Source organism: Phacochoerus africanus, chromosome 12 (assembly GCF_016906955.1).
Source record: "Phacochoerus africanus isolate WHEZ1 chromosome 12, ROS_Pafr_v1, whole genome shotgun sequence".
NCBI lineage: Eukaryota > Metazoa > Chordata > Mammalia > Artiodactyla > Suidae > Phacochoerus > Phacochoerus africanus.
In genome coordinates, this window is record NC_062555.1 from 621,382 (window position 1) to 643,171 (window position 21,790).

The 21,790-nt window shown below is 38.5% G+C and overlaps 1 pseudogene; it reads right to left on the bottom strand.

The window, feature by feature from the left end:
• Window positions 1–846: 846 nt before the first annotated feature.
• LOC125112954 (putative olfactory receptor 4A4) lies at window positions 847–4,352 on the bottom strand (annotated as a pseudogene).
• Between the last annotated feature and the right edge of the window lie 17,438 nt (window positions 4,353–21,790).

The window sequence follows — 21,790 nt, forward strand, 5'->3', positions numbered from 1 at the left end:
CAAACAATTTGGTAAAGTATACCTTTGTAAGTAGAACTTAAACATTTCTCTCTTCTCTAACTTACCCTCAGAGAATGGAAACTCTCAGGTTCCCAAGAGCTTTATCAGATAATTAGGAAGGCTACCTTATACATAGCCTGTAAAAACCTCAGGGTATCTGCATTTTTAAAAGGGAAGGAATTCACTGAGATCTTTAAGATAAAAATCTTTAAGACAAATACTTGGCATGACTTTCCTAGCTCTGAGGTGCCTTTTAAAAGCTTAGTCTATGATTGCTCATAAAGTTCTAACAAAGCCAAAAAACAACACTATATGATCAATTTTATTCATGTAAATCATCAGGCCAAGGTTGTTGACACCAAACTTAATTGGCAAATACATTAGTCTTTGTTTGGTTAATATTTGATAAAAATGAGAGTAATTTTAGAGAGAAAGAGATGTTCCTTTGAAAACCTGCTGCATCTGTTAATCTCATTCTTTTAATTGTGGTCAGTATCACTAAGACTTACTTCCTAGATAGTTCTTTGATATTATGTTATATTGCTGTAAAGTTTAACTGAGCTTCTAAAAGAACATTCTAAGCTTGTTTCTAAAGTTTATCTCAGTAATCTATTTTTGGATAAAAATCAGATGCCCTAAAACCTACAACAAGGGGACTAAAAAGGGCATAATATAAAAGGACTATTTCCAAGCTTGTAGAGGAAGACCCTGATCACTTACCATGGAGCCAGGAGGAGGTACAACAATTTAGGGATTTAAGAGAGGCAATGACATGTGCCCCTCTTCTGGCTCTACCATCCTTTTTAAAAACCTTTTCAATTATTTGTAATGGGCTGGGGAATGGCTCTAGGGGTCCTCACACAGAAGCATGGGGGAAGCCACCAGCTGGTGGCCTTCCTTTCCTGCCTCCTGGACCCTGTCACCAGAGGATGGCTGAGTACATACAGTTGGTAGCCACCACTGCCCTATTAACTGAAGGAAACAGAAAACTCACCTTTGGAGGAAGGCTGACTATGAGTATAAAAATAGCAAATAGGGACACAAATGCCGGGTTGAAATAGATAAAATATTCTGTGGACACACTACACAAAGGCAGCTGTTATGCTTGTGCCACAGGGAGACAGAGGCCCAAGTGGTCCCTTTCCTCTGGGATGGACGTCAGACCCACAGGGTCCTTGAGTGTGTGATGGCCCTCTTTCAGGACAAAATGGCTGGAAATAGTGAGTCCAGTTGGACTTTGTCACTGCTATTCCCTGAGGTCAAAAGTTCTGCCAGTCAGCCCCTGAGAACTGTTCAGCGGCCGAATGAAAACATCAACTTCTCCTCATGTCTAAAATAACAAGAGGCAAAGGTGACTTCTGAGGAAACCTGACCAGGTACAAGCAAAAGCTGGTCCTACATCACCCCTGCAATAAATCCTAGTTCCAAGTGCCCAGGGCAGCTGTCTGGTGGCATTGTGGGAGTCCACTAATGGGCATCCTTGTGGAAAATCAAAGTGACACCTGTACTTTGGTGCAATTGGCCATCCCTTTCACCCTGGAATTAGGCCCCAACCTCAAACTCAGCCAATCCCGAGGAAATGAGACATCTCCCCACCCCGGGGGGTGGGGGTTCTTTGACCTCCAGGTCTATATTGACTCAATAGCTGTTCCAAACAAATTTAAGGTAAGAAATAAGGTGGCTGCTTGGTTTTGAATCTGCTCGCGTTTGGTGGTAAACCATAAAAAAATGTTGATTAGATAAACTGCATCTATTACAATCAACAAAGATTCATTAATTACACTAAAGATGCCATTTAAAAATAGCTAAACAGCTAAGACCTACTAGTCAAATGGCATGGGGAAAATATACTTGCTTTAGACATGATGCTGGCAGCAAAGGGTGGAGTCTGTGTAATTATTGATATCCAGGGCTGTACTTTCATTCCCAACAACACTGCCCCCCAGACAGCACCATCACTAAGGCCCTACACTGATTAACAACCTTAGCATATGAGTTTTCAGAGAATTCTGATATTAATGACCACTTCACAGAACTTTTAGAAAATTGGTAAGAAAAAAAAAAATGGAAGGGACTAATAGCTTCTATCTTTAACCCTCTAATTGCTGTAGTTAGTGTCTGTGTCTTAGTTGCATATTGTATAATTCCTTGTGCCATGGAGACTTATTCAAAAATTAATAGAATCTGCCCTAACAAAGCAACTGGACCCCCCCCTCCACCAAGAAAATATACTCCTGATGGGCACAATAGAATATGAGAGCCAAAACCATGCTCAAAAAATTTGAAGAAAAGAACATTTGATTAAAAAAATGAAAGGGGAAATTGTATAAGTTAACATAATGTCTTTTCTATCAAAGGAAATCTTGGTTACTACTCCATTTTGCTCTAGTTTCAGTTGAAATGCCTTCCTGCAACCCCCCCCCCCCATCTTCCCTCTTCTCCCAGCAACAATTGTCTCAAATTAGCCAACTGAGAAGAATGGGCACCCTGACCTGACCAATGGGAAGGGGACAGGTATATCATCTGCATTAGGGATAAACAGGGAGGGTCTTTTTCTTCTTTGTGTGTGCTTTTTGAGTACACATGCCCTTCTGAAAAAGTAAAGAGCCTTGTCAAGATCTCCCAGTGTTCATGTGCCTCATTTTCTGACACTGATGATCTGAGCCATGTCCCCAAAAATAACATTAGTCAACCCAGAATATCTTTTTTTTTTTTATTGTCTTTTGTGCCATTTTCTTGGGCTGCTCCCATGGCATATGGAGGTTCCCAGGCTAGGGATAAAATCAGAGCTGTAGCTGCCAGCCTATGCCAGAGCCACAGCAATGTGGGATCTGAGACACATCTATGACCTAAAACACAGCTCATGGCAATGCTGAATCCTTAACCCCACTGAGCAAGGCCAGGGATCAAACACACAACCTCATGGTTCCTAGTCGGATTTGTTTACCACTGACCATGATGGGAACTCCCAACTCAGAATTTCTTAGACTGTAAATTAATGGGTTCACCAAGGGTGGAAGGATTGTATAAAACACACACAATGATTTGTCAATGGGGAAGGGTTTTGCATACATGAAAATACGTGTAACAAAGAAGAAGACACACAATGACTTATCCATGGGGAAGGGATTTGCATACATGAAAATACATGTAACAAAGAGGAAGAGAGTGTGATGTGGGAACCACAGGTCTGGAGGGCTTTCAGCCTGCCTGCCTGACTCAGTTTTGCAGAGAGTGAAAGATAATTCCATAAGAAATGAGTAAGTGCAGAAACAACACAATTCACATCAGTCTTCCATTGGCCACCACTAGGATGCCAAAGACATGTGTGTCAGTACAAATGAGGTTTTTTTTTTTGGCCTTTTTTGTCTTTTTCAGGGCCGCATATGGAGGTTCCAAGGCTAGGGGTCTAGTTGGAGCTGTAGCTGCTGGCCTAAGCCAGAGCCACAGCAACTCCAGATCCAAGCCACATCTGTGACCTACACCACAGCTCACAGCAATGCTGCATCTTAACTGAGCAAGGTCAGGGATAGAATCTGCAACCTCATAGTTCCTAGTCAAATTCATTAACCACTGAGCCATGAAGGGAACTCGCAGATAAATTTAATAAAGGGAATGTGTTACACATAAAGTGATCACTGGAATTGGGGCCACAATGTCTAAGCCCATGAATAGTTCTCAGTTGAATAATTGAGTGCAGAAAACCTCCCATATAGGACAGCAGCAGTAATACAACACATACCATTTTTCTCATGATAACCAAATAATGCAAGGGCTTACAAATTGCAACATAGTGGTCATGCCATCACCAACAGGAGGGAGATCTCTGATCCACAAAAATGTTGCTCTGTAGCAAATGGGGTCATGCAAGAATCAAAAGATATATTATTGGGATTTTCTGTTGTGGCTCAGTGGTTAACGATTCCAACTAGGAACCATGAGGTTGCGGGTTTGATCCCTGGCCTTGCTCAGTGGGTTAAGGATCTGGCTTAGGCCAGCAGCTACAGCTCTGATTTGACTTCTAGCCTGGGAACATCCATATGCCAGAGGTGTGGCCCTAGAAAAACAAAAAAATAAAAAAAAATATTATATTATTGTCCCCAGAGATTAGGTCTGAAATCAATCTAGAGGTAATAGAAGATTATATTGGATCTATAAATGATAAGCTAGTAAGAACAAAGTAATAGGTGAGTTTAGGGTCTTACTGACAGTTATAGTGACAACAATGAGCAACTTGCTCCCCCATATAAAATTGTAGAATACTAAGAATATAACATAAAGGACTTCCTGCTCCTTTGGATTCTGTGTGAGTCCAGGAGGACAAAGGAATTCACATTTTTCCTTTGTTTCATCTAGTCTGTGCAGGAGGTGACTTCACATAATCAAAGCAATTTATCTATAAAACAAGGGTGAAATATTTTAAATGCATCATAAAATCTTTAAGCTTGTTTATATATATTCCATTAAAAGAATCTCTGTGGCATATTTATTTGTGCCCAATGTGTCATAATTAATGTAATTACCAAGCTGATTAAGGCATAGTTCCCTATTCTCAGTGATAATATAAGGGATCAGACAATGTCAGACCCATGTAATAAATGCCATTATACAGATATTCACACAAGCTAAGAGTCACAGTTTAAGGAGATATCATACTGGAAACAGAGGAGTTCCCTTGTGGCTCTGTGGTTTAAGAACACAGTATTGTTACTGCTGTTTTCAGATCATTGTTTTGGCCTGGGTTCAACCCCTTGCCAAGAACCTCTTCATACTACAGATGTGGCCAAGCTGGGGGAGGGGATATGGAAATAGAGAAGACTTCCCAGAGGAAGCTATGCTTTATATGAGTTTCTATTTAAGTGAAAAAAATTTAAGAAGGGAATTCTATAAAATGTATATAATTTGTAAAGTCACATACATATTATATGTGAGACCTAGTAAAGTAATATACATAATCAGAATATACCAAACCATGACTAGAAGTTCACTGTCCCAAATTTCCTCAAGACCTCACTGATACTACTTTGGGTCTTTCTATGGATATTTACCTTTTACTAAACAATAAATGCTATTGCATTCCTATTTTGTGCTTCAGCCCCTATCTCCCCCCTAACTTTTAAACTTGTATATGCAACATTTCTAACTTTGGACACCCAATTGAATGGCAAATTAGTATGTATAAAACTAACTTTAAAAATTTTAATTTCTTATATATAAAATTTGAATAGTTGTTCCCTAATTATTAAAGGGTGTTTTTTAATTTATTTTTATTGGAGTGTAGTTGACTTACAGTGATGTATTGGTTTTAGGTATACAACAAAGTGAATCAGTTACACATATATCCATTCTTTTTCCCATAATGGTTATTACAAACTATTGAGTGGATTTTCCTTTGATTTAAAATAGGTTCTTATAGGGTATCACAGAAAGTGAAGTCAGTCAGACAAATACAAATATCATATATCACTTATATGTGGAATCAAATGAAATGATACAAAAGATCTTATTTAAAACACAGAAACAGACTCACGGTTTTCAAAACCAATCCTATGGTTATCATATGTGAAACCACTGGAGGAGGGAAGAATTGGGAGGGTGGGGAATAACATGTACATACTGTCATATATAATAGATGATTAATGATAATAAACAGTATCATTTTAAAAATTTTAATGTTCTTTACTCCATGATACTCTCATAAAACTCTGACAAATCCTATTGGCTCTACTTTCAAAATATATCAAAAATCTGATCATTCCCTATTCTCCTTCCTTGCCAACTGAAATAGCCTCCTGCCAAGTTTCCCCTCTTCTTTTATTCTGACCTCCAAAAATTGGTTCTCCTTGAAGCAGCCCAAATTGTCCTTTTTAATCTCATTCTGATGACATCCCTCTGATCTTCAAAACTCTATACAATACTGAAGTCACCCACACATAATTTAATGAACCACATTTAATATTTACAGGAAAAATAAGGGTAATCTCCATTTCATAATTGAAGACACTGAGACTCAATATCTAATTCATTTTCTGAAAGTCACACATCTTAAGTGATAAATCAAGAATCAAATCTGTTTGATTTATCTCAAAGTAATTTAAGGTCTTACATAATAAAGAATGTCATGTAATTATGAGCCTGGTTCCAATATGTAGTTAGTCTTACATTGTGGCAGCATGTTCACAATTTTAAGACTGACTTTTTAACTCAATATGGAGCCCTGGAATTCTTTCATGCAGTATAACAACACTGGGCAAAATGCTGCCTTATTTTTTTTGTTTTGTTTTTTTGCCTTTTCTGGGGCTACCCCCACAGGATATGGAGGTTCCCAGGCTAGGGGTCTAATTGGAACTGTAGCTGCTGGCCTATGCCAGAGCCACAGCAATGTGGGATCTGAGCCATGTCTGTGATCTACAGCACAGCACATGGCAACACCATATCTTTAACCCACTGAGCAAGGTTAGGGATCAAACCTGCAACCTCATGGTTCCTAGTTGGATTCATTAACCACTGAGCCATGATGGGAACTCCAAAAGGCTGCATTATTATCTGAAGGAAAATATTTTATTTGATTCAGCTATTGGTCTATTTTCTCCATGGAGTCTTTGGATTATTCAGAAGGTCATTTTTATGAGAAATGTAGATTATTTATAAGGAATTCCATGGCACACACAGAAAAAAAATAAAATAAGTTTCCTTATCACATTAGGAAATTTATCAAAATGACATGAAAATTATATTTTACATAGGAAGATAGAAAATAGCCATTTCCCAGGAAAATTTTTCCAAGGTATCTTCTTTCCTACTAAATTTAGAAAGAAAAAAATAATATTGGATTATTTAGCCTTTCTCACTCTGTCATGTTGACATGACCATACTGTTGACTTGAGATTTCAAAAGACATTCCTCTGATTTCTTTCTTCTGGCATGTGTTAAGTCTAAGAAAGGATCTCCTGAAAAATTTATGTCTTTTACTAAATGGCTAGCATCTTCTTTCTAATAGGGGTGAAGATAATGGGACATTTTTATCCCTTTTACTGTATTTATCACTGAGTCTTGGAATTGGAATATGCCCAAGGCTGATTCTTGCTTCATTAATTCACTGGGTTTTCCACAAAGGTTTTAAAGAATATCCATATGTAAAGATACTACTAGACCAAATAATGTAATTGGGATCAGAAAGATGTAATATGGAAAAACATAGCTTTAGAACCATTGTGAGACTACTGCCAAATAGTCAAGGATAAAACATTAACCTAGTCATTTTGTCCCAGGGAATTTAATTATGATGTATTTCCCCATATGCCATAGCAAATTTTGCTATCCTATTATTTAATACTCAATTTATCCAGCTTAAATTCTAGCTAGACATAAAATATTTTTATTATCAATTTAGATGTAATAACTATTTCTCCAATTATTTTAATAAATTGTCCCAATTTATTTTTCATTTTTTTATCTTTTTATATAATGACTTTTTTCCATTATAGCTTGTTTACAGTGTTCTGTCAATTTTCTACTATACAGCATGGTGACACAGTTACACATACAACAATATATTCTTTTTTCTCACATTATAATACTCTATCATAAGTGACTAGACACAGTTCCCAGTACTACACAGCAGGATCACAATGTCCACTGACAAATGATTGGATTAGGAAGATGTGATATATATAATGGAATACTATTCAGCCAATTTTTATTTATATTTAATTATTTGTATAAGTGGTATATTTATTTTAATGAATGTTATTTTTCCATTATAGCTGGTTTGCAGTGTTCTGTCAGTTTCCCGTTCTACAGCAAAGTGATTGTTACAAATATATATATATATGCATATATATATATGCTTTTTATCACATTACTATGCTCCATCACAAGTAACTAGATATTTTTCCAAGTGCTATACAGAAGGATCTCATTGCTTATCTGTTAAAAATGCATTAGTTTGCATCAATTAATCCCAGATTCCCAGTCCATCTCACTCCCTCCCACTCTGCCCTAAGCAAGCACAAGTCTGCTCTCCAAGTATATTAGCTTCTTTTTTTGTGGAAAATTTCATTTGTGCCATATATTAGATTCCAGATATATGTGATATCATATGGTACTTGCCTTTCTCTTTCTGAGTTACTTCATGTCATATGAGAGATAATAATTCCATCCATGTTGCTACAAATGACATTATTTTGGCCTTTTTTATGGCTGAGTAGTATTCTGTTTATATATATATATATATATATATAGAAAATGTGATATATATATATCACATTTTCTAAATCCATTCATCTGTTTATGGACACTTAGATTGTTTTGATGTCTTGGCTACTGAGACTAGTGCTGATATGAACATACAGGTGCATGTATATTTCTCAAGGAAAGTTCTTTCAGGGTATTAATGGGTAATATGGTAGTTTTATATATAGCTATATAAGGTAGCTCCATACTGTTTTCCATAGTGGTTGTACCAATTTACATTCCCACAAAAAGTGTAGAAGTGTTCCTTTTTCTCCACACCCTCTCCAGCAGTTGATATTTGTGGACTTATTAATGATGCTCATTCTAATTGGTGTAAGGTGGAGGTTCATAGTTATTTTGATTAGGCTTTCACTAATAATAAGGGATATTGAAAATTTCTTCATGTGCTTGTTGGCCATATATATATCTTCCCTGGAGAAATAGCTATTCAGGTTTTTGCCCATTTTTCAATTGGGTGGTACTTTTTTTTCTGTGGACTTATATAAGTTGTATATTCTAGAAATTAAGACCTTTTCAGTTGCATCATTTGAAATTATTTTCTCACATTCTGTAAGTTGTCTTTTTTATTGTTTCATTTGCTGTGCAGAAGTTTTCGGTTTGATTAGGTCCATTGCTTATTTTTCTTTTTATTTCTGTTGCCTTGGGAGACTGACCTAAGAAAATATTTGTAAGGTTGATGTCAGAGAATGTTTTGCCTATGTTCTCTTCCAGGAGTTTGATGGTATCTTGTCTTACATTTAAGCCTTTAAGCCATTTTAAGTTTATTTTTGTGAATGGTGTGAGAGTGTGTTCCAGTTACGTTGATATATATGTGGCTGTCCAGGATTCCCAGCAATACTTACTGAAAAGACTGTTTTTTTCCCATTTTATATTCTTGTCTCCTTTGTGAAAATTAATTGACCATAGGTGTCTGGGTTTATTTCTGGGTGCTTAATTCTGTCCCGTTGGTCTGTATGTCTGTTTTTGTACCAGTACCACACTGTCATGATTACAGTGGCTTTGAAATATAGTCTGAACTCTGACAGAGTTCTCCCTCTTGCTTGGTTTGTGTTCCTCAGAATTACTTTGGCAATTCTGGGTCTTTTATGGTTCCATCTAAATTTTTGGATTGGTTGTTCTAGTTCTGTAACAAATGTCAACCAGAAATCAAAAGAAAATATTACATTCAAAAAACAAAAAGAAAAGTACACAAGAATAAAATAAATGGAAATCATCCACCCAAAAAAGAAAGGAACAAAGGAGAAACAGAATCAAGTGGAAAACAACATTTCAAGTGGCAATAAATACGTATTTATTAATAACTACCTTAAATTTCAGTGGAATGAATGCTCCAGTCAAAATACACAGAATGGAAGATTGGATAAAGAAGCAAAAGCATACAATATGATGTCTACAGAGAGGGACTCAACTTAGGGCAAAGGTGAGTCTCTACATATAGATTGTAAGTGAGGAGATGGGAAAATATATTTCATACTAATGGCCAAGACAGGAAATCAGGAGTGGCAATACCCATATCAGGCAAAATAGACTTTAAAATGAAGGCCATAGGCAGAGCCAATATGGTGGAGGAGTAGAGGGACATGCTCGCCCTCTCCCACAAACACAACAAAAAAAAGCACATCTACAGAATAAATGACTCGCACAGAACAGCAACCAATCACTGGCAGAAGAACCTAAACTCCAATAACGGCAAGAAGTTCGTGACATTACGGGGCAGAACGGGAGAAAGGAGGAGAGTGAGAGAAGGTGAATCCGAGTGGGACGGGCACTCCCGAAAGGGAACTGTGGAGGAGAAAGGGATCCCGCACCCTGGAAAGTCAGCTACACGGGGGAAAGATCAAACAAACCGGAGGAATCTCCAGATGCAGAGAAGAGTGTAGCAGTAAGTTGGAGTACAGAAAAGCCGATCAAGAAACGAATGGACCATCTGAACTATGGGCACAGTCACCAAAAATTGAGACGCCTGGGTGGGGGCTGGGCACTGAGTCCTCGGCTCCAGAGGTTAGTCCCTGGGAAAGGGCTGGGGGACGCCTGGGTGGGGGCTGGGCACCTAGAACTCGCCCAGGAGAGTTGGTCGCTGGGAAAGGGCCGGGGGACGCCTGGGTGGGGGCTGGGCACTGAGACCTGGGCTCCAGAGGTTAGTCTCCGGGCTGGGGGGGCGGGGCAGAGCGGAAACTGCTTGGGAGGTCTAGAAACCATTTGAAGGGGCAGAGACTGCCTGGAAGACTAGAAAACAAAGCTGTCGCAGAGGAAGGGAGCAATACTCTAGGGGCAGGGAAGCGGAAAGCCGCATCAGAGGGAACCTGGGAAAATAGCCTGGTCTGCGCCCGTGCTGGGGAGGGGAGAGAAGAAGGGGTGGGTCCCCATAGAATACCCCCCACACCACAGCAAGCTTACAGGCCCGCTAGCTAGCTGAAAGCTGTGGTTTCCAGTGCATCCCCTCCCCCCACTCCCCCCACCCCCTACGCTCTTGCCGAACCTGGGGCTGCCTGCCATCCAGGAGGGCTGGCCTCAACAATTGCCTGAAGCCTACCACCACAGGGGCTGTCCCTGCACAGGCCTGCTTGCCCTTTGGAGGGGCTACACTTCCGCAGAGTAGCACCAAATACCACCAGCCCCCGAGAAGGCCTGCAGCCCAGAAAAGCTAGAACAAGCCTAGCCAGGCAGTGAATAGATCTGCCTAATTCCCGGACGTTTTTTCTGAGTCGGGCTGCCCCGTGGAGGAGCCTCTTGGGTTTCCAACGGCCCTGCTACCCGCCCTAGCCCCCAGGGGGTGCCCTAGTGGTTCAGCTGTATAGGACTGCCAGCTCCAGGCAGGACCCCCTACAGCCCAGAAAAGCTGCAACAAGCCTGGCCGAGTCGGGAAAAGATCTCAGGCGGTTTTTCTGAGTGAGGCTGCCCCAGGGAGGAGCCTCTTGGGTTTCCAGTGGCCCTGCTACCTCCCCAAGCCCCTAGGGGGTGCCCTAGTGGATCAGCTGCATAGGACTGCCAGCTCCAGGCAGGACCCCCTACAGCCCCGAAAAGCTGCAACAAGCCTGGCCAAGCTGGGAAAAGATCTCAGACGGTCTTTCTGAGTCGGGCTGCCCTGGGGAGGAGCCTCTTGGGTTTCCAGTGGCCCTGCTACCCGCCCAAGAACCTAGGGGGTACCCCACTGCTGCGGAATAGTTGTTCAGCACCACCAGCCCCCTAGAAGAGCCCCTGCAGCCCAGAAAAGCTGCAACAAGCTTGGCCAGACTGTGGAAAGATCTGCCTACATTCTCAGGCCAGCCTTCTGAGTTGGGCTGCCCTAGGGAAGAGCCTCTTAGGTTCTCAGCGACCCAGATAGCTGCTCCAGCCCCCAGGGGGTGCTACACTCCTGAGGAACAGCTGCCCAACATCACCAACCCCCTGCAAGAACCCCACAGCCTAAAAACACCAGAGCAAGCTCTGCATGACCAAGTGAAATCTGCTACCATCGTGGTGTGGACCTCCCAGTCCTGTCTGCCCTCAGGAAGCCCTCCTTTGCTTCAAAGAAACACTGTTAGCCCCATCAACACTCCAGAAAAGCCACACTGCCTCAAAGAAGATTGACCAACAACACCAGCCCTCAGGAAATATTCCACGGCAGTGACAAGGCAAACACTGCCCAATAACAGAGAGTACAACTCCCTCAAGAGAAAGAAAACAACAAGCAAGATGAAGAAGCTGAGAAACCACCACCAGTCAAACCAACAGGAGAACTCACCTACAGCAGTCAACAATGAAACAGATCTCTGCAGTCAGACAGACCTGGAGTTCAAAAGAGAAATAGTGAAAATACTGAAGGAATTAAGAGAAGATAGGAACAGTAATGCAGATACCCTCAGAAAGGAACTAGAAAATATAAGGAGGAGCCAAGAAAAACTAGAACATTCATTTGCAGAGATGCAAACTGAACTAAGGACAGTAAAAACCAGAATGAATAATGCAGAAGAACGAATCAGTGATATGGAAGATAGAATAATGGAAATCACTCAATCCGGTCAACAGACAGAAAACCGAATCAAAAAACTGGAAAGCAATATAAGAGACCTATGGGATGATATAAAGCGGGCCAATCTACGCATAATAGGAATTCCAGAAGGAGTAGAAAAAGATAAGGGAATGGAAAATATATTTGAAGAAATTATCGCTGGAAACTTCCCAAATCTAAAGGATACTGGGTTCAAGATACAAGAAGCACAGAGGGCCCCAAAAAACTTGAACCCAAATAGACCCACACCAAGACACATCATAATAAAAATGGCAAAAGTTAGTGATAAAGAGAGGATCCTAAAGGCAGCAAGAGAAAAACAGAATGTTACCTACAAGGGAAGGCCCATAAGAATATCAGCTGACTTCTCTACAGAAACACTACAGGCCAGGAGGGAATGGCAAGAGATATTTAAAGTGCTAAAAGGAAACAATATGCAACCTAGAATACTCTATCCAGCAAGAATATCATTTAAAATAGAAGGGGAAATAAAAATTTTTTCCAACAAACAAAAACTTAAAGAATACTGCAACACAAAACCCAGGTTAAAGGAAATATTGAAAGGGCTTCTCTAAACCAAAAAGAAAGGAAGGAAAGGGAAGAAAAAAGAAAAGAAAAAAAAAAAGAAATAGAGGAAGAACTAGGACTGAGGAAACCGCAATCAGAGAGCAGTGACTCAAATAAGTCAGCATACAGATGTAATCATGAACAGGCCTCAAACAAAATAAAATTAAAAAGAAAAAAATAAAAAAGAGTCATCAAAACCATAAAATGTGGGCAAGGGATGTTAGGAAGTAAATAACCCTTTTTGTTTGTTTGTTTGTATGTTTCTCATCTTAATTTTAATATAGTAATGAAGTGTTTGAACTTACAGGACCATCAGGCTAAAACACACAATTATGGGAAGGGGTTAGCATACTTAAAAAACAGGGCAACCACAAGCCAAAACCAAATATTGCATTTGCAAAAATGAAAAAAAAATACACTCAAGCAGATAATAACAGGAGACCATCCAAACAAAAAAAAAAAAAAAAAAAGAAAGGAAGGAAGAATGGAGAAACATAGAATCAACTGGAACACGAGGTTCAAATGGCAATAAATAATCATCTATCAATTATCACCTTAAATGTCAATGGACTGAACGCCCCAATCAAAAGACACAGAGTGGCTGAGTGGATAAAAAGGCAAAAACCTTCAATATGCTGCCTACAAGAAACTCACCTTAGGACAAAAGATACATATAGATTGAAAGTGAAAGGGTGGGGAAAAATATTTCACGCCAATAGACATGACACAAAAGCAGGAGTCTCAACGCTCATATCAGACAAAATAGACTTTAAAACAAAAGACATAAAGAAAGACAAAGAAGGACACTACTTAATTATTAAGGGATCCATCCAAGGAGAGGATGTTACTATCGTCAACATATATGCCCCAAATCCAGGAGCACCCAGATACATACAACAAATATTAACAGACATAAAGGGAGATATTGATGAGAATACAATCAGAATAGGAGACCTTAATACCCCCCTCACATCAATGGACAGATCCTCTAGACAGAAAACCAATAAAGCAACAGAGATCCTAAAGGAAACAATAGAAAAGGTAGACTTAATTGAAATCTTCAGGACCCTACATCCAAAAAATTCAGAATACACATTCTTCTCAAATGCTCATGGAACATTCTCAAGAATCAACCACATATTGGGACACAAAGCGAATCTCAATAAATTTAGGAGCATAGAAATTATCTCAAGTATCTTCTCTGACCACAATGCCATGAAATTAGAAATCAACCATGGGAAAAGGAAAGAGAAAAAACCTACTGCATGGAGACTAAACAACATGCTACTAAAAAACCAATGGGTCAATGAGGAAATCAAGAAGGAAATTAAAAACTACCTTGAAACAAATGATAATGAAGACACAACCGCTCAAAATCTATGGGATGTTGCGAAAGCAGTGCTCAGAGGGAAATTTATAGCAATACAGGCCTTTCTCAAAAAAGAAGAAAGATCCCAAATTGACAACTTAACCCTCCACCTAAACGAATTAGAAAAAGAAGAACAAAAAAGGCCTAAAGTCAGCAGAAGGAAGGAAATTATAAAGATCAAAGAAGAAATCAATAAAATAGAGACTCAAAAAACAATAGAGAAAATTAATAAAACCAAGAGCTGGTTCTTTGAAAAGGTAAACAAAATTGACAAACCCCTGGCCAGACTCAATAGGAAGAGGAGAGAAAGAACCCAAATAACCCAAATTATAAATGAAAAAGGAAAAATCACAACGGATACAGCAGAAATACAAAAAACCATAAGAGAATACTATGAACAACTATACGGCAACAAGTTTGACAATCTGGAAGAAATGGACACTTTTCTAGAATCTTACAGCCTGCCAAAACTGAATCAAGTAGATCAGATCAACTGAACAGACCGATAACTAGAAATGAAATTGAAGAGGTCATAAAATCACTCCCTACAAATAAAAGTCCAGGACCAGATGGCTTCACATGTGAATTTTATCAAACATATAAAGAGGAATTGGTGCCCATCCTCCTTAAACTCTTTCAAAAGGTTGAAGAAGAAAGAATACTCCCAAAGACATTCTAGGATGCCACCATCACCCTCATTCCAAAACCAGACAGAGATACCACCAAAAAAGAAAACTATCGCCCAATATCTTTGATGAATATAGATGCAAAAATTCTCAACAAAATCTTAGCCAACCGAATCCAACAACATCTCAAAAAAATTACACACCATGACCAGGTTGGGTTCATCCCAGGTTCACAAGGATGGTTCAACATATGCAAATCAATCAGCATCATACACCACATTAACAAAAAGAAAAAGTCAAAAATCATATGATCATCTCAATAGATGCATAAAAAGCATTTGACAAAGTCCAACATCCATTCATGATCAAGACTCTCGCCAAAGTGGGTATAGAGGGAACATTCCTGAATAGAATCAAAGCCATTTATGATAAACCCACAGCAAATATAATACTCAATGGGGAAAAACTGAAAGCCTTCTCACTCAAATCTGGAATAAGACAGGGATGCCCACTCTCACCACTGCTCTTCAACATAGTTTTGGAAGTCCTAGCCACAGCAATTAGACAAACAAAAGAAATAAAAGGCATCCATATAGGAAGAGAAGAGATCAAACTGTCACTGTATGCAGATGACATGATTCTATACATACAAAACCCTAAGGACTCAACCCCAAAACTACTTGAACTGATTCATAAATTCAGCAAAGTAGCAGGATATAAGATTAACATTCAGAAGTCAGTTGCATTTCTGTATACCAGCAATGAAATATTAGAAAAGGAATACAAAAATATAATACCTTTTAAAATTGCACCTCACAAAATCAAATACCTCAGAATACACCTGACCAAGGAGGTAAAGGACCTATATGCTGAGAACTATAAAACTTTCATCAAAGAAATCAAAGAAGATGTAAAGAAAGGGAAAGATATTCCATGTTCCTGGATTGGGAAAATCAACATTGTAAAAATGGCCATACTACCCAAAGCAATCTACAGATTCAATGCAATCCCTATCAAATTACCCAGGACATTTTTCACAGAACTACAACAAACAATCCAAACATTTATATGGAACAACAAAAGACCCAGAATCGCCAAAGCAACCCTGAGAAACAAAAACCAAGCAGGAGGAATAACTCTCCCAGACTTCAAGAAATACTGCAAAGCCACAGTCATCAAAACAGTGTGGTACTGGTACCATAACAGACAGACAGACCAATGGAAGAGAATAGAAAACCCGGAAATAAACCCTGACACCTATGGTCAATTAATCTTTGACAAGGGAGGCAAGAACATAAAATGGGAAAAAGAAAGTCTATTCAGCAAGCATTGCTGGGAAACCTGGACAGCTGCATGCAAAGCAATGAAACTAGAACACACCCTCACACCATGCACAAAAATAAGCTCCAAATGGCTGAAAGACTTAAATGTAAGACAGGACACCATCAAACTCCTAGAAGAAAACATAGGCAAAACACTCTCTGACATCAACATCATGAATATTTTCTCAGGTCAGTCTCCCAAAGCAATCGAAATTAGAGCCAAAATAAACCCATGGGACATCATCAAACCGAAAAGTTTTGCACAGCAAAGGAAACCCAAAAGAAACCCAAGAGACAACTTTCAGAATGGGAGAAAATAGTTTCAAATGATGCAACCGACAAGGGCTTAATCTCTAGAATATATAAACAACTTATACAATCCAGCAGCAAAAAAGCAAATCAATCAATGGAAAAATGGGCAAAAGACCTGAATAGACATTTCTCCAAAGAAGATATGCAGACGGCCAACAAACACATGAAAAAATGCTCAACATCGCTGATTATAAGAGAAATGCAAATCAAAACTACCATGAAATATCACCTCACACCAGTCGGAATGGCCATCATTCATAAATCCACAAATAACAAGTGCTGGAGGGGCTGTGGAGAAAAGGGAACCCTCCTGCACTGTTGGTGGGATTGTAAACTGGTACAGCCACTATGGAGAACAGTTTGGAAATCCCTGAGAAATCTATACATAGAACTTCCATATGACCCCACAATCCCACTCTTGGGCATCTATCCGGACAAGACTCTACTTAAAAGAGACACGTGCACCCGCATGTTCATTGCAGCACTATTCACAATAGCCAAGACATGGAAACAACCCAAATGTCCATCGACAGATGATTGGATTCGGAAGAAGTGGTATATATACACAATGGAATACTACTCAGCCATAAAAAAGAATGACACAATGCCATTTGCAGCAACATGGATGGAGCTAGAGACTCTCATACTGAGTGAAATGAGCCAGAAAGACAAAGACAAATACCATATGATATCACTTATAACTGGAATCTAATATCCAGCACAAAGGAACATCTCCTCAGAAAAGAAAATCATGGACTTGGAGAAGAGACTTGTGGCTGCCTGATGGGAGAGGGAGGGAGTGGGAGGGATCGGGAGCTTGGGCTTATCAGACACAACTTAGAATAGATTTACAAGGCGATCCTGCTGAATAGCATTGAGAACGTTGTCTAGATACTCATGTTGCAACAGAAGAAAGGCTGGGGGAAAAATGTAATTGTAATGTATACATGTAAGGATAACCTGACCCCCTTGCTGTACAGTGGGAAAAAAATAATAATAAATAATTTATAAAAAGAGAGAAAAAAATAAATAAAATGATGGCCATAAAGAAAGACAAAGAAGGACATTGTTTAATACTAAAGGGATTCATTCAAGAAGAGAATATTATAATCATCAATATATATGCCCCTAATATAGGTGTGTGAAGATACAAACAACAAATACTAACATACATAAAAGGAGAAATTGATGGGAATACAATCATAGTAGGAGATTTTAACACCCCACTCACATCAATGGAGAAATCCTCTAGCCTGAAAATCAATAACGCAATGGAGAGCCTAAATGAAACAATAGAAATCTTAGACTTAGTAGACGTTTTCAGGACATTACATCCAAAAAAAATCAGAATATACATTCTTTCCAAGTACACAGGGAACATTCTCAAGGATTGACCTTGACCATATACTGGGGCAAATACTAACCTCAACAAATTTAAGAATTTCAAAATTATTACAAGTATCTTCTCTGACCACAACTACATGACTCTAAAAATCAACCACAGGAAAATAAATGAGAAAAAAACTGGCTACATGAGACTAAACATGTTTCTAAAAATAAAAATAGGTCAATGAGTAAATAAAGGGGGAAATCAAGAAGGAAATTTAAAAATAGCTCAGGACAAATAATAAAACACACCCATTAAAAATCTATGACAATCCATAAAAGCAGTGCTTAGAGGGAAATTCATAGCAATACAGGCCTTCCTCAAAAAAGAAAAAACATCTCAAACTGATAACTTAACAAAACACCTAAATGAATTAGGGAAGAAAGAACAAATAAAATCTAAAGTGAGCAAAAGGGAGGAACTCATATTCATTAGAGAGGAAACCAAGCAAGTAGAGATGCAAAAAACAATAGAAAAAATAAAAAAAATGAGAATTTATTCTTTGAAAATGGAAATAAAATTGACAAACCTCTGGCCAGACTCACCCAGAAGATGAGAGAAATAACCCAAATAAAAAAAAATTAAGAAATAAAAAAGGAGAAATCTCAATGGATACTGCAGAAATACAAGAAAAAGAGAGAATACTATGAAAATTATATGCCAACATATTTAAAAAGCTCTACTAAATGGACAATTTTCTAGAGACCTATAGCCCACCAGAAGTGAATCAAGAATAAAGAGGTCAACTGAACAGACTGATCACTAGAATTGAAATTGATTATGTAATAAAAACACTCCCTACAAATAAAAGCCCAGGACCAGATGGCTTCACAGGTGATTTCTACCAAACATACAAAGAGGTACTTATACGCATCCTCCTAAAACTTTTCCAAAAGTTTGAAGAAGGAGGAACACTCTCAAAAATGTTCTATGACATCACCATCACCCTAATACCAAAACAAAAGATACTACCAAAAAAAGAAAACTATAGGGCAATATCTCTGATTAATATAATTCATCACAAAAATTCTCAACAAAATTTTAGCTAACCAAGTCCAATATACACAAAAGATAATATATCATGGCCAAGTGGGATTCATTTCAGTTTCACAAGGATGGTTCAACATACACAAATCATACAACATCATACACCTTTCTGACTAGAAATCTCTCAAGTTTCTAGTTCCCAAGAGTCAGTTTAGTGGCAGTTCCAGCAAGGATGAGTGGGAGGGGGGGCAGGTAGTGGTACAGCCACAGCCTTTAAGCATATTTTTCAATTCCATGGTTGACCTGGGACCAGTCTGGTGGCCTAGTCATGCCCTAACCTATTGGCCTTCAGAATCCCACAGGAAAGTATGTGCTTTTGCACAGCTGTCAGTGCTGTTAGTCTGGTCTTCCTCCTCTGCTTGAGTCCTCTTCTGACCTGTAGGGACAGACACCCTTTGTTATTTACCCCAAATGCTTCTTTTTACATGTACTCATGTGTATGTGTGTGTTTGCACATGTGTGCATGTATGCACACACACACCCCATGTCTTTCTCCAAAATTGAAGAGTCTGCTCTTACGAGGTCACCATGAAAACCCCCTCGTGTTGGTATTCATGACGGCCTTGTAGGCTATCTTGACAACCAATGCCTACATTGCTTTTTTGGCTTTAATTGTATAGTCAGGACTACAGATTTTCTGTTTTGGGTTTTGTAACTTTGTAGCATTTTATGTAATGTTGTGTTTATATTTTTTTTGTGTAGAGTAAATGGGTTGTGTTAAATAAACCTTGAGTAGAGAGCCAAAAAAAAATAATCATATGCATTCTCAAAGGATTCCAAATTGCCAAAATGATCTTGAAAAAGAAGAAGAAATTAGCAGAGCTCATACTTTCTGATTCTAAAATATACTACAAGCCTGTTTTAATCACACAACTAGTACTGGGATAGACATGGATATACAGACTAATGGAATAATATTGAAAGTCTAGAAATAAAACTTTGTATATACATTTGAGTAATTTTCAAAAAAGATGTCAAGAACATTATACTAAGTGAAAAAAGGTAGTCACACACAAAAAGAAAACATTGTATCATTCCATTTACATGAGGCACTTAAAGTAGTCATATTCATAGACAGAAAGTAGAATGGTAGTTGCCTGGGGCTCAGTGAGCAGAAATGAGTCATTTTGTTTAATGCCTATGGAGTTTCACTCTGAGAATTTGGAAAAATTCTGGAGATGGACAACAGTGATTGCATAAACATGTGAATTGACAATGCCATTTTAAAATGGTTAAAATGGAAATTTTTCATATTTATTTAGCAACAATTTTTAAAATAAATTTAAGAACTAAGGTGATCCCATTAATTGGTTTATGATATGAATATAAACTATAGCACAATAGCCCAAAATATAGGCAAAGAACATTGGCTTCAGATACACCTGGTAATTTGTTTAAGAGGTAAGAATGTCAATCCAGTGACAAAACTACTAAATTAAAGTCTCTAGAACTGCATCTTGAGAATACATCTGTCTTTTACAAGAACCTTCAATAATTAAATTTTTAAAACCAATTTGCCAATATAAATTCAAATACAATTTTTATCCTGCTGTATAGCACTGGGAACTATATCTAGTCACTTATAATGTAGCATTATAATGTGAGAAAATGAATGTATACATGTATGTGTAACTGAGTCAACTTTTTGTACAGTAGAAAATTGACAGAACACTGTAAAACAGCTATAATGGAAAAAATAAAAATCAGTATAAAATATAAATAAATAAATAAATAAATAAATACAATTTTATATTGGCAAATAATTCCCTACCTGGACATTTCCTCAGAGGGGGTGTGTGTGTGTAAAATTTTGATACTGCTCAAATCATAAAGTTATCTTCTTTCCTCTACTCCATTTAAAAGACATTCATTTTATCTTATGGTAGTTTCCCAAAGTCACTTTCTCACACTAGAACTTCCTCCAAGCATTTTTCAGCTCTAAATTTCTGAGAGTGTGTAGGTTTAAGAAGTCTAACAAAGGTGTGATCATGATGGAAAATGTAGCCATTACTTTATCACTGTGGATGGTCGTAGTTGGGTACAAATATACAAATCATCATGGCACAAAGATAAAGATGATCACTGTGATGACAGTGATGTGAGAGACAAAGGAAGAGAGGACTTTGCATCGCATCTCCAAACTATAGGTCTTTAGGGAACACAAGATGATCACATAGGAGCCCGCCAAATGAAAATATTTTAACAAGTAAAGGAACCCACTTTTGGGAGCAACAGAGACCAAGGGTATGTGTATCCCTTAATGGTCTATAACACTGAAACCACAGAAGGGCAGCCTCACTGTGAAGAGGAACTGAGTGGTTACAAGGACAAACTGTACAGCTAATATCACTTGAAAGAGGGAGCCACATTTCTGTCACTCATGATGATTTCATAGTACAGGGTTTTGCAGAGGTCCACATAGCAGACATTGCCAACCACTTTGGGACAGAATGATCTCAGAAGCACCAAAACATGTTCATCAAAGGTTTGAGTTCTGGGAGTTCCCATTGTGGCTCAGTGGAAACAAATATGAATAGCATCATTGAGGACACAGGTTTGATCCCTGGCCTTTCTCAGTGGGTTAAGTATCTGGCATTGCTGTTGTGAGCAGTGGTGTAGGTTGCAGACACAGGTGGGATTTGATGTTGCTGTGGCATAGGTCAGCAGCTCTAGATCTGATTTGACCCCAAGCCTGGGAACCTCCATATGCCATGGATGTAGACCTAAAAAAAAAAAAAAAAAAAAAGACGAGTTCTGAACTGACCTAAAGAGATGAATTATTCTTACAGCAAGTATAAACTAGCACTGCAGAGATCATGGATAAAGAACATCACCCATTTACAAGGAAAAAAGTGACACAAGCAGGAAATGTAAGCACTAACCAAGCTTACGAAAGATGATTTGTTAACTGAA